Raw genomic sequence first — 11,437 nt, forward strand, 5'->3', positions numbered from 1 at the left:
CGAGGCGGCTCCAGTAAGAGCGGAGAGGAATCCTGGAGGAGCCGACGGGGGGCGCGCGGGTGGAAGTGGGCTCGGCCGGAAGCGCCCGGCAGCGACGGAGAGCAGTCTCCGCACCGCGACGCTCTGAGGGGTTTCCTCCTCCGTTTTGTGGCTTTTCAAACGTGGCCAGATGGACAAAGTCGGAGGCCTGGCGCTGCCAAACGCGCTGGGCGTGTCCCGGCCGGCCCCGCCGGTCAATGGGGAGTGGGCGCCGGGGCCCAGCGCCTCCCCGACCCCGCCCCCGAGGCCCCACAGCTGCAGGGCCCGCCCGCTCCCCTTCTCACCTCCCTGTCCCCGGCTCCTTCCTTCAGCTAGGAGCATCCTCTGCTTGACCGGCACTGACCGTCCCAGGTCCCTGGAGGGCTGGTCCCCGAGGGCGGGAAGCCCGGGTTCATCTCCCGCGGAGCCGGGACAGCGGTCATTTCCGTCGTGCACAAGCATCGTCTTCGCACGTCCTTTACTCTGAGCTTCTGCCCCCTGCATTTGCCCCGCTGCCCACCCTTCCGAGTTTCCGCTCCCAAGAGAGAGCCCGCGGCCCTCAGGTTCCCCCTCTGCCTTACTGCCTTTCGGGCGGAAGACCTCAGTGCTCATCACTCCATTCAGCAGCAGGTGGCTCAGCTGATCGGTCCTGTCTTGTGGAAAGCTTTCTTTTTTTCTGCATTTCCCTGCACTCTTCTGCACTTTTGTATTTAGCTCACTGGCCGGCTCTCTGGGTATTCCTTTGCTGGATTTTTCTCTTCCTGACCCTTTAGGTGTTCAGGTGCCCAGGGCTTAGCCCAGGGTCCTCTTCTCTTCCCACAGTCACTCCCTCATGTAATCCCATGGATAGTGCTCACAGAAGGCTCTGATGCCAGCCTTTCCTCTAAACTCCAAATGGCATATTTGTGAAAGGAAAATAAAAACTCATGGCCCTGGCCCAAATGAACTCTCTACTTATATACAAAACAACAAAAACCGTGATACTCCAATTCACTATGCCAAAAGCAAAACAAGCGGAAAGCTGAGTCATGAAAGAAACTGCCTCTGTCTAATGTTCCTAATCAGATAGCCACAGATAAAAGGTTTTATGTCCCCACAGGCAGCTGCTCTGTCCTCAGTTTATCTTAGTGAAGTGCTTATTTACTGAGTAGGAGGCAAATACATACCTGACCATTCCCCTGCCTGCTCCTTTTCTATTTGTGCAATGTGTGGATTTAGTAAGTGACTATGTTCTTCCTCTTTTCCCTCCAGCCTGCTCTTACCTTTGAAATATTGAAGCCCTCAAAATCATCTATAAAGGCACAGACCTCCCCGCCAAGCATGTCCTTAACCTTGATAAAATAAACTTCCAAATTGATTGAGAGCTAGTTTTGTTTTACAAACTGGCAGCCAAAGGAAGCGACGCTGAGTGGAGGTGGCCCTGACCTTTGACAACTCTATCAGTGCTTGGTACCAGCTTGGGCTGTCTTTATTGCTCAAACAGGACAATTTGCTGAGGTCTGGGAGTTCTCCACTCCAGAGAATCCCTGATCTCCCAAAGTTTGGTTGAGATCTAACGTTTATTTTGCTGTACACTCTTCTTCTGCAGTTTTACTTACTCCAAACAAGGAAGGCAAGTTTTCCTACTTCCATGACGATGGAGAGCAGGCAACTTCTTTCTGGAATTTCATCTGGCTTCCAGCAGTGAAGGTGAGTCTGAGTTTTTTTCCCTCCTAAAATGGTAAAGAACAGTCTTGACCCTGGGCCCTATTCCTAGGTACGTAGCTGAATTGGAGTTTTGTCTTGGAAACTCGCAGTGACTAAAGTTAACAACCAGCTGGTCTTCATTTCTCCTTACCATTAGAGCGCTCAGTAATATAAATTGTGCGATCGTTTCTTTTGCTTCTTTGTTTCTGTTGTTGTTTTGGGTTTGACCAGCTCTGCCTGACTTGGTCAAATCTGAAAGAAAGTTGAAATTATGGAGAACAAGGCCTTTGAATTGGCTAACTTATCACAGCTGAGGAAAAAAAAAGGAAAAAAAAAAAAACAAAACAGGGCTGGCATCCTGATGGTTTCCCTGCTTCTACTCTTTTGTTTTTTGTTTTGTTTTGTTTTGTTTTGTTTTTTTTGAGACAAGGTCTCACTCTTCTCACCCAGGCTGGAGTACAGTGGCCATGATCATGGCCGACTGCAGCCTCCAGCTCCCAGGCTCAAATGATGCTCCTACCTCAGCCTCCCAAGTAGCTGGGACTACAGGTCTGTGCCACCACACCTGACTAAATATTTTTTTTTTGTAGAGATGGAGTCTTGCTATGTTGCCCAGGCTGGTCTCAAACTCCTGGGTTCAAGCAATTCCCCCTCCCTTGGCCTCCCAAAGTACTGGGATTACAGATGTGAGCCACCTCTCCGGCCCCCTGCTTCTACTCTTGACCCTATAGATTGTTACTTCCTAGTTCTACACTTGCCCCTTTATGCCCTACTGCAGTGGCCTAGTGTATGAACCCCATTGCCAAAGCTCTCATGCCAGCTGGCTTCTGATAAAGTTCTACCAGTAGGAGCCACTACCAGGAAATCAGAAGGCAGGAGGAGGAGAGTAACTTACTGCTTCTGGATTCAATGGTGTGGCAGTTGCTGGCCATTTCTATAGGGAAAGTGGAGAAGGGATTATTCCTTACTCTAGCAGTTCCTTCCATGGTCAAGGTGGCACCTCTCTACTAGACAGAGGTTGAAAGTGATAGTGTCTCCAAATGGCACAGAAGCTGGTGCAGTTCCATGGGTTCCAGCTAAGGGTATTTTTAGCAGCTTTTTAATCTACGGTGTCACCCCATTATTCTTTTTGACATCTATTACTCTTAAAATTCCCTCTGCATGAAATAACTAGATAGTTTCTCTTTCACGATTGGACTCTGATAACACTTTGCTGTAGCTTGTTCTCCATCTAGCTGTTGGTGTCCGAAGGTACCCTGATCATGTCAGTTCACTGCTCAAAACTTTCCAACAGCCTCCTCTCATGTTAGAATAAAATTCAAAGCCCACATATTCCACAAGTCCTAAAGGCCCTGGCCCCTGACTACATCTTCAACCTCTTTTTGTAGGATTCTCCCACTTAGTGAGTTCCAGCCAGAGTGACTTCCTTGCTGTACACTACTGAGCACTCTAAGCACGTTCCCAGGCTGGGACTTTTGCATTCACTGTTTCCTTTGCCTGGAGTTTCCAGGTATCTTTCTCACTTCATTCAATTTCTGCTTAAATATTACCCCCCTAAAGAAGCCTTCCCTGGCCACTATGTCTAAAATATCAGTCTCTGCTACTTTCTGTCCCTGACCCTGTTTTGTTTTTCTTACTATAAATGTATCTGTTTGTTGTTTTTAATGTGTCTTCCTCACTGAATGTCTTGTAAAGTTAGGGTCTTTGTTTTCCATGTTCACTGTAATGTTAGTACCTAGTTAGTACCTGGCCCACAGTAGGTGCTCAGTAAGTATTTGTTGAATAAATGAATGGTGCACTCTCACATACTCTAGTCTTAGTGCCTTGGCACTGTCTACTTTTGTGGCTTTCTCAACAGCCTGTAATTTGAAGCTTAAGGAGATACATAGTGAAGCAAGGAAATTGTCAAGACCATCCAATTCTTCTTCACTTCTACTTCTTGCTTGCCTGCTTTTGACAAAAAAAAAAAAAAAAAAAAAAATCTAGCCCATGTGGAAATACCATGGTTAAAGTTGGGAGACTGTAGGTGAGAAGGCAAGTCAGGCTTAGATAATAAGGGTAAGCAGTAGCCTCCAGCATATACGAAGGTTTTAATTCAGTTCTGTAAGTAACTGAGGAGTGCTTGTGCATAGGAAGCCAACTAACTAATATCAGTATCTAGAACTGTAGCAATGTTTAAATCAGCTCAAAGTCCACTGTAGAGTATATCCAGTAATCTTTTTTTATCTGATCTGAAAGTGTAACCAGTTCTAAACTCTGAGCTAGTAAATATTATTTAAGGAACCAGGTAAAGATATAAATCATGCTTCCACTTTTTAATCAATGTAAACAATGAACCAAATTCCAATGTGAAATTAGAATAGGAATCGGTTTCACCTAGGGCAAATTAATTGCTGAGTAGCGAAGAGCTGCTGGTTCAGCTGAGGATAAGATGTGAGAATTTTTATCTTTTTTTGACACCAATTCTTGCTCTGTTGCCCAGGCTGGAGTGCAATGGCGCAATCTCAGCTCACTTCAACCTCTGCCTAGTGGGTTCAAGTGATTCTCTTGCCTCAGACTCCTGAGTAGCTGGGATTACATGCATGCACCACCACGCCTGGCTAATTTTTATATTTTTAGTAGAGACAGGGTTTCCCCATGTTGGTCAGGCTGGTCTCGAACTCCTGACCTCATGATCTGCCCGCCTCAGCCTCCCAAAGGGCTGGGGTTACAGGCATGAGCCACTGCGCCCGGCCAAAGATTTCTTACAAAGAATGTACTCTGATTCTAAAGACATAATCACCAAGAGGTTGGTACCAACTCTTGAACATTTTCTTTGTTAGCTAGAGAAATCAACTAATGGCATTTTGTTGGGCACATTTAAAAATCACATCCTAATGCTTTGACAGAACAAGGTGATATATTTATGGAACCTAAGAGAGGACTGGAAATCATTTTACTACACTCCCAACCTGAAACATTCTCCCTTCTACTTTTGAATATAATATACTCATTAATAAGTAGCTATGGGTAATGAAATCACCACAGCAGGATACAGGGGTAAGAGTTGGGTCCTCACAAGCTGCTCCTTTCAGGAATGCTGTGGACAGTAGTGATTTTAATATGCCTGCCCACTATACTTTTCCATCCTCCTTTTTCAGCTAAAACCAAAAAGTTTTTGTTTTTATTGTGGGTTATCTGCTCCATGATCCCTCCTCACCATAGCCTTTAGATCTTTGATCTCCTCCATTGTCAGCAGAAAGAGTTTTCTTAAAGGCAAGGATGAAACAGACACTTTAATTCTTTAAACCTCAGGGGGACTAAGGTAGTGAGTGTGTACCCAGGGCTTGTTTCTCCCTTCTGGCCCAAATTTCATTACATTTTCATTGAATATTATATAAATACAAAACAGTGCCTACAGTGAATTATTACAGAGTTTACCTACCTGTATCTGTGGCCCAGAACATTACCGGCATTCGTCTTAGGCCCCCATCCAATCACCGCTACAGGATTTCTTGGTGAAAGTAAGTGTTTAGAGACCAAATAATTTTTCAGTGTGTTTATACCAATTTATATTCCCCACCAGTGGTGTGTGACACAATATAGCAGCTCCTTTCTAAAACTTCATTTTAAAAAAATTGCCCATTTTGGTGGATGTGTAGTGATATCTCTCTCTCTCTCTCTCTCTCTTTCTCTCTCTTTCTCTCAACTGTCATTTTTGAGACTCTGTCTCCAAAAAAAAAAAAAAATGGAATGCAGTGGCATGATCTTAGCTCTTTGCAACCTCTGCTTCCCGGGCTTAAATGATCCTCTCACTTTAGTCTCTGGAGTCCCTACAATAACAGGCGCATGCCACCATGCCCAGCTAATTTTTATATTTTTAGTAGAGACATGGTTTTGCCACATTGCCTAGGCTGGTCTCAATCTGCTGAGCTCAAGAGATCCACCGGCCTTGGCCTCCCAAAGTGCTGGGGTTCAGGTGTGAGCCACTGCACCCAGCTTGTAGTGATAGTTCTTATGATGTTAACTTGCATTTTCATAGTGACTTATCATGGTGGGCACCTTTTCATGTGTATTGACTATTTGCACATATTTCCATAGCTGGGAATAGCAGATTTTATGAAAGGTGTTTAAGACAACAGGCCTGAAATGAAGCCTCAAACTGCCTTGGACACCTTTCCTAACTCTCAACACACTGTTCTTCAGCAAATGCCAATATAGATGCATTTGTCCACTGATCAGTAATAGAAAAGAACAAACACAGGACCATAGTCACTAAACACATGTACACACACATATAACTCTAAGAAAAAAGGAGATAAAGACCTTTATAAAAGATGAAGCATTCTGATGTGTCATCCTCACAATCTCTTGAGACTGAAAAATGATCTTTGGGGGTGGATGTGGAGGCAGAGGAGTAAGCCCAAAGTAAGGGAATAAAGAATAAATGATAAGGAAGGACTTTAAGATGGCCTAATAGGAACAGCTCTGGAGTGCAGTTCCCAGCAAGAATAACACAGAGGGTGAGTGAACACCACATTTCAAAACAAGTTATTGCTGCCCACAGACCAGGAGATTCCCAGACTGAAAAGTGCCATGAGTTTCCACCATGGCTATTTCAGCTGGCACTGCAGGTCTTTGCACAAAAACTCACACAAATCTGGACAGCCGTTTTAGCTGGCACTTGGAATGCCTGGGAGGCAGAACCACCCATTAAACTGAAAAAGAGGGGGCTGAAACAGGGAGCCAGGTGATCTGGTGCAGCAGGTCCCAGCCCCACAAAGACCAGCAATCTGAAACGCTTTGGATTGAGAGTTTCGCAGCAAGTGCAGCTGTACCTGAGACAGTCCAGCTCTGTTGGGGGAAGGTCGTCTGCCATTACTGAGGCAGTCCACCAGTACCGTGGCAGTCCAACATTACTGAGGCCATCCGCCATTACTGAGACAGTCTGCCACTACTGAGGCAGTTCTAACTATACCTCTATAAACAAAACTACAAGGAAGTTCACACAGCAGCTGGGCAGAGCCCGCAACAGCTCAGCAACTCCTCTGCTGGCAGACTGTGACTAGGCAACCTCCTTGCTGGGCAGGGAAGCTCTGATAAAAGGCAGCAGCATGTCAGGAATTTATAAATAAAGCCCCACATTCCCAGGACAGAGCACCTAGGAAAAAGGAAGTTATGAGTTCCACTGCAGCAGACATAAATGTACCTGCCCAGCAGCTCTGAACAGAACAACGGAGCTCACAGCTCAGCACTCGAGCTCCTATAAGGGACAGACTGTCTCCTCAAGCAGTTCCCTAACCCCCATATATCCAAAGAATCACCTCATAAAGGAGTGCTCAGACTGACATCTGGCAGGTATCCTTCAGGGACAAAGATATCAGAAGAAACTGGCAGCAACCCTTACTGTTCTGCAGCCACCACAGGTGATCCCCAGGCAACAAGTCTGGAGTGCACCTCCAGCAATCCTACAGCAGAGGGGCCTGACTGTTCTAAGGAAAACTAAAAAACAGAAAGAAATAACTTTATCATCAGCAGAAAGGACATCCACTCAGAGATCCCAACTGAAAGTCACCAACTAAAATGACCTCAGGTAGATAAATCCACAAAGATGGGAAGAAACCAGTGCAAAAAGGATAAAAACACCCAAAACCAGAACGCCTCTCCTCCTCCAAGGGATCACAACTCATCACCAGCAAAGGAACAAAGCTGCATGGAGAATGAGTCTGATGAATTGACAGAAACAGACTTCAGAAGGTGGTGATAACAAACTACTCTGAGCTACAAGATCATGTTCTAACCCAGTGCAAAGAAACTAAGAACCTTGAAAAAAGGGCTGGGCGTGGTGGCTCACGCCTGTAATCCAAGCACTTTGGAGGCCAAGGTGGGCGGATCACCTGAGGTTGGGAGTTCAAGACCAGCCTGACCAACATGGTGAAACCCCGTCTTAACAAAAAGAAAGAAAAAGAAGATATGGGAAGTCCAAGGAAAGCAGAAGGAAGAAAATAAAATTATAAAAATAAATAAATAAATAAAAAAGGTTTGATGAAATGCTAACCAGAATAAACAGCTTAGAGAAGAATATAAATGAATTGATGGAGCTGAAAAAAACAACAGAGAACTTTGTGAAGCATACACAACTTTCAATAGCTGAATTGACCAAGCAGAAGAAAGGATATCAGAAATTGAACATCAACTTAATGAAATAAAATAGGAAGACAAGACTAGAGAAAAAAGAGTAAAAAGAAATGAACAAAGCCTCCAAGAAATATGGGATTGTGTGAAAAGACCTAATCTACATTTGATAGGTGTAGCTGAATGTGATGGAGCAAATGAATCAAGCTGGAAAACACTCTTTAGGATATTATCAAGGAGAACTTGCCCTACCTAGCAAGGCAGGCCAATATTCAGGTCCAGGAAACACAGAGGACACCACAAAGATATTCCTCAAGGAGAGCAACCCCAAGGCATACAATCATCAGATTCACCAGGGTTGAAATGAAGGAAAAAATGCTAAGGGCAGCCAGAGAGAAAGGTCAGGTTACCCACAAAGGGAAGCCCATCAGACTCACAGTGGATCGCTCAGCAGAAACCCTACAAGCCAGAAGAGAGTGGGGGCCAATATTTAACATCCTTAAAGAAAAGAACTTTCAACCTAGAATTTCATATCCAGCCAAACTAAGCTTCATAAGCAAAGGAGAAATAAAATCCTTTACAAACAAGCAAGTATTCAGAGATTTCATCACCACCAGGCCTGCCTTACAAGAGTTTCTGAAAGAAGTGCTAAACATAGGAACAACCAGTACCAGCCACTCCAAAAACGTACCAAATGGTCAAGAGCGTCAACATGATGAAGAAACTGCATCAACTAATGGGCAAAACATCCAGCTAGCATCAAAATGGCAGGATCAAATTCACACATAACAATATTAACCTTAAATGTAAATGGGCTAAATGCCCCAATCAAAAGACACAGACTGGCAAATTGGATAAAAAGTCAAAACCCACCAGTGTGCTGTATCCAGGAAACCCATCTCATGTGCAAGGATATACATAGGCTCACAATAAAGGGATGGAAGAAGATTTACCAAGCAAATGGAGAGCAAAAGAAAAAACAGGAGTTGCAATCCTAGTCTCTGATAAAATAGACAAAGGCATTACATAATGGTAAAAGGATCAATGCAACAAGAAAAGCTAACTATCCTAAATATATACACACCCAATACAGGAGTACGCAGATACATAAAGCAAGTTCTTAATGACCTACAAAGAGATTTAGACTCCCACACAATAGACTTTAACACTCCACTGTCAATATTAGATCAACGAGACAGAAAATTAACAAGGATATCCAGGACTTGAACTCAGACCTGGACCAAGCAAACCTAATAGACATTTACAGAACTCTCCACCCCAAATCCACCGAATATACATTCTTCTCAGCACCACATCACACCTACTCTAAAATTGACCACATAATTGGAAGTAAATCACTCCTCAGCAAATGCAAAAGAATGGAAATCATAACAGTCTCTCAGACCACAGTGCAATCAAATTAGAGCTCAAGATTAAGAAACTAACTCAGAACTGCACAACTTCAGGGAAACTGAACAACTGGCTCTTGAATGTTGACTGGATAAACAATGAAATGAAGGCAGAAATAAAGATGTTCTTCGAAACCAACGATAATGAAGACACAACGTACCAGAATCTCTGGGACACACTTAAAGCAGTGTCTGCAGGAAAATTTATAGCAATAAATGCCCACATGAGAAGCAAGGAAAGATCCAAAATTGACACCCTATCATCAAAATTGAAGGAGCTAGAAGAGTAAGATCAAAAAAACTGAAAAGCTAGCAGAAGACAAGAAATAACTAAGATCAGAGCAGAACTGAAGGAGATAGAGACACAAAAAATCAATAAATCCAGAAGCTTGTTTTTTTTTTTAAAAAAAAGATCAACAAAATAGACCACTAGCCAGATTAATAAAAAGGAAAAGAGAGAAGAATCAAATAGATGCAATAAAAAATGATAAAGGGGATATCACCACGGATTCCACAGAAATACAAACTACCATCAGAGATTTCTACAAACAACTCTATGAACAAAACCAGAAAACCTGGAAGAAATGGATAAATTCCTGGACACTTGCACCCTCCCAAGCCTAAACCAGGAAAAAGTCGAAACCCTGAATAGACCAATAACAAGGGCTGAAGTTGAGGCAGCAATTAATAGCCTACCAACCAAAAAAAGCCCAGGTCCAGATGGGTTCACAGCCGAATTCTACAAGACATACAAAGAGGAGCTGGTACCATTCCTTCTGAAACTATTCCAAACAATCCAAAAAGAGGGAATCCTTCCCAAATCATTTTATGAGACCAACATCATCCTGATACCAAAACCTGGCATAGACTCAACAAGAAAAGAAGACTTCAGGCCCACATGCATGATGAACATAGATGCAAAAATCTTCAATAAAATACTGGCAAACCGATTGCAACAGCACATCAAAAAGCTTATCCATCATGATCCAAGTAGGCTTCATCCTGGGGATGCAAGGCTGATTCAACATACGCAAGTCTATAAATGTAATCCCCCCACATAAACAGAACCAAACACAGAAACCACATGATTATCTCAATTGATGCAGAGAAAGCCTTCGACAAAATTCAACAGATCTTTATGCTAAAAACTCTCAATAACTAGGTATTGATGGAATGTATCTCAAAATAATAAAAGCTGTTTACAACAAACCCACAGCCAATATCTTACTGAATGGGCAAAAACTGGAAGGAGTCCCTTTGAAATCAGGCACTAGACAAGGATGCCCTCTCTCACCACTCCTATTCAATATAGTATTGGAAGTTCTAGCCAGAGCAATCAGGCAAGAAAAATAAATAAAGGGAATTCAAATAGGAAAGGAGGAAGTCAAATTGTCTCTATTTGCAGAGGACACAGAGGTATATTTAGAAGATCCCATTGTCTCAGCCCAAAACCTCCTGAAACTGATAAGCAACTTCAGCAAAGTCTCAGGATACAAAATCAATGTGCAGAAATCACAAACATTCCTATACACCAATAACAGACTTAAAGAGAGCCAAATCAAGAACAAACTGCCATTCACAATTGCTACAAAGGGAATAAAATACCTAGGAATACAACTGACAAAGGATTTAAAGGATCTCTTCAAAGCGAACTACAAACCACTGCTCAACGAAATAAGAGAGGACACAAACAGATGGAAAAACATTCCATGCTCATGGTTAGGAAGAATCAATATTGTGAAAATGGCCATACTTCCCAAAGTAATTTATAGATTCAGTGCTATCCCCATCAAGCTACATATGACCCTCTTCACAGAACTGGAAAAAAAACACCTTAAACTTCAAGTGGAACCAAAAGAGAGCCCGCATAGCCAAGTCAATTCTAAGCAAAAAGAACAAAGCTGGAGGCATCATGCTACCTGACTTCAAACTATACTACAAGGCTACAGTAATCAAAACAGCATGGTACTGGTACCAAAACGGAGGCATAGACCAATGGAACAGAACAGAGGCATCAGAGGCAATACCACACATCTACAACCATCTGATCTTTGACAAACCTGACAAAAACAAGCAATGGGGAAAGGATTCCTTGTTTAATAGATGGTGTTGGGAAAACTGGCTAGCCATGTGCAGAAAGCAAAAACTGGACCCCTTTCTGACACCTTACACTAAAATTAACTCCAGATGGATTAAAGACTTAAACATAA

This window comes from Cebus imitator, unplaced genomic scaffold (assembly GCF_001604975.1).
Source record: "Cebus imitator isolate Cc_AM_T3 unplaced genomic scaffold, Cebus_imitator-1.0 Scaffold538, whole genome shotgun sequence".
Taxonomy (NCBI): Eukaryota; Metazoa; Chordata; class Mammalia; order Primates; family Cebidae; genus Cebus; species Cebus imitator.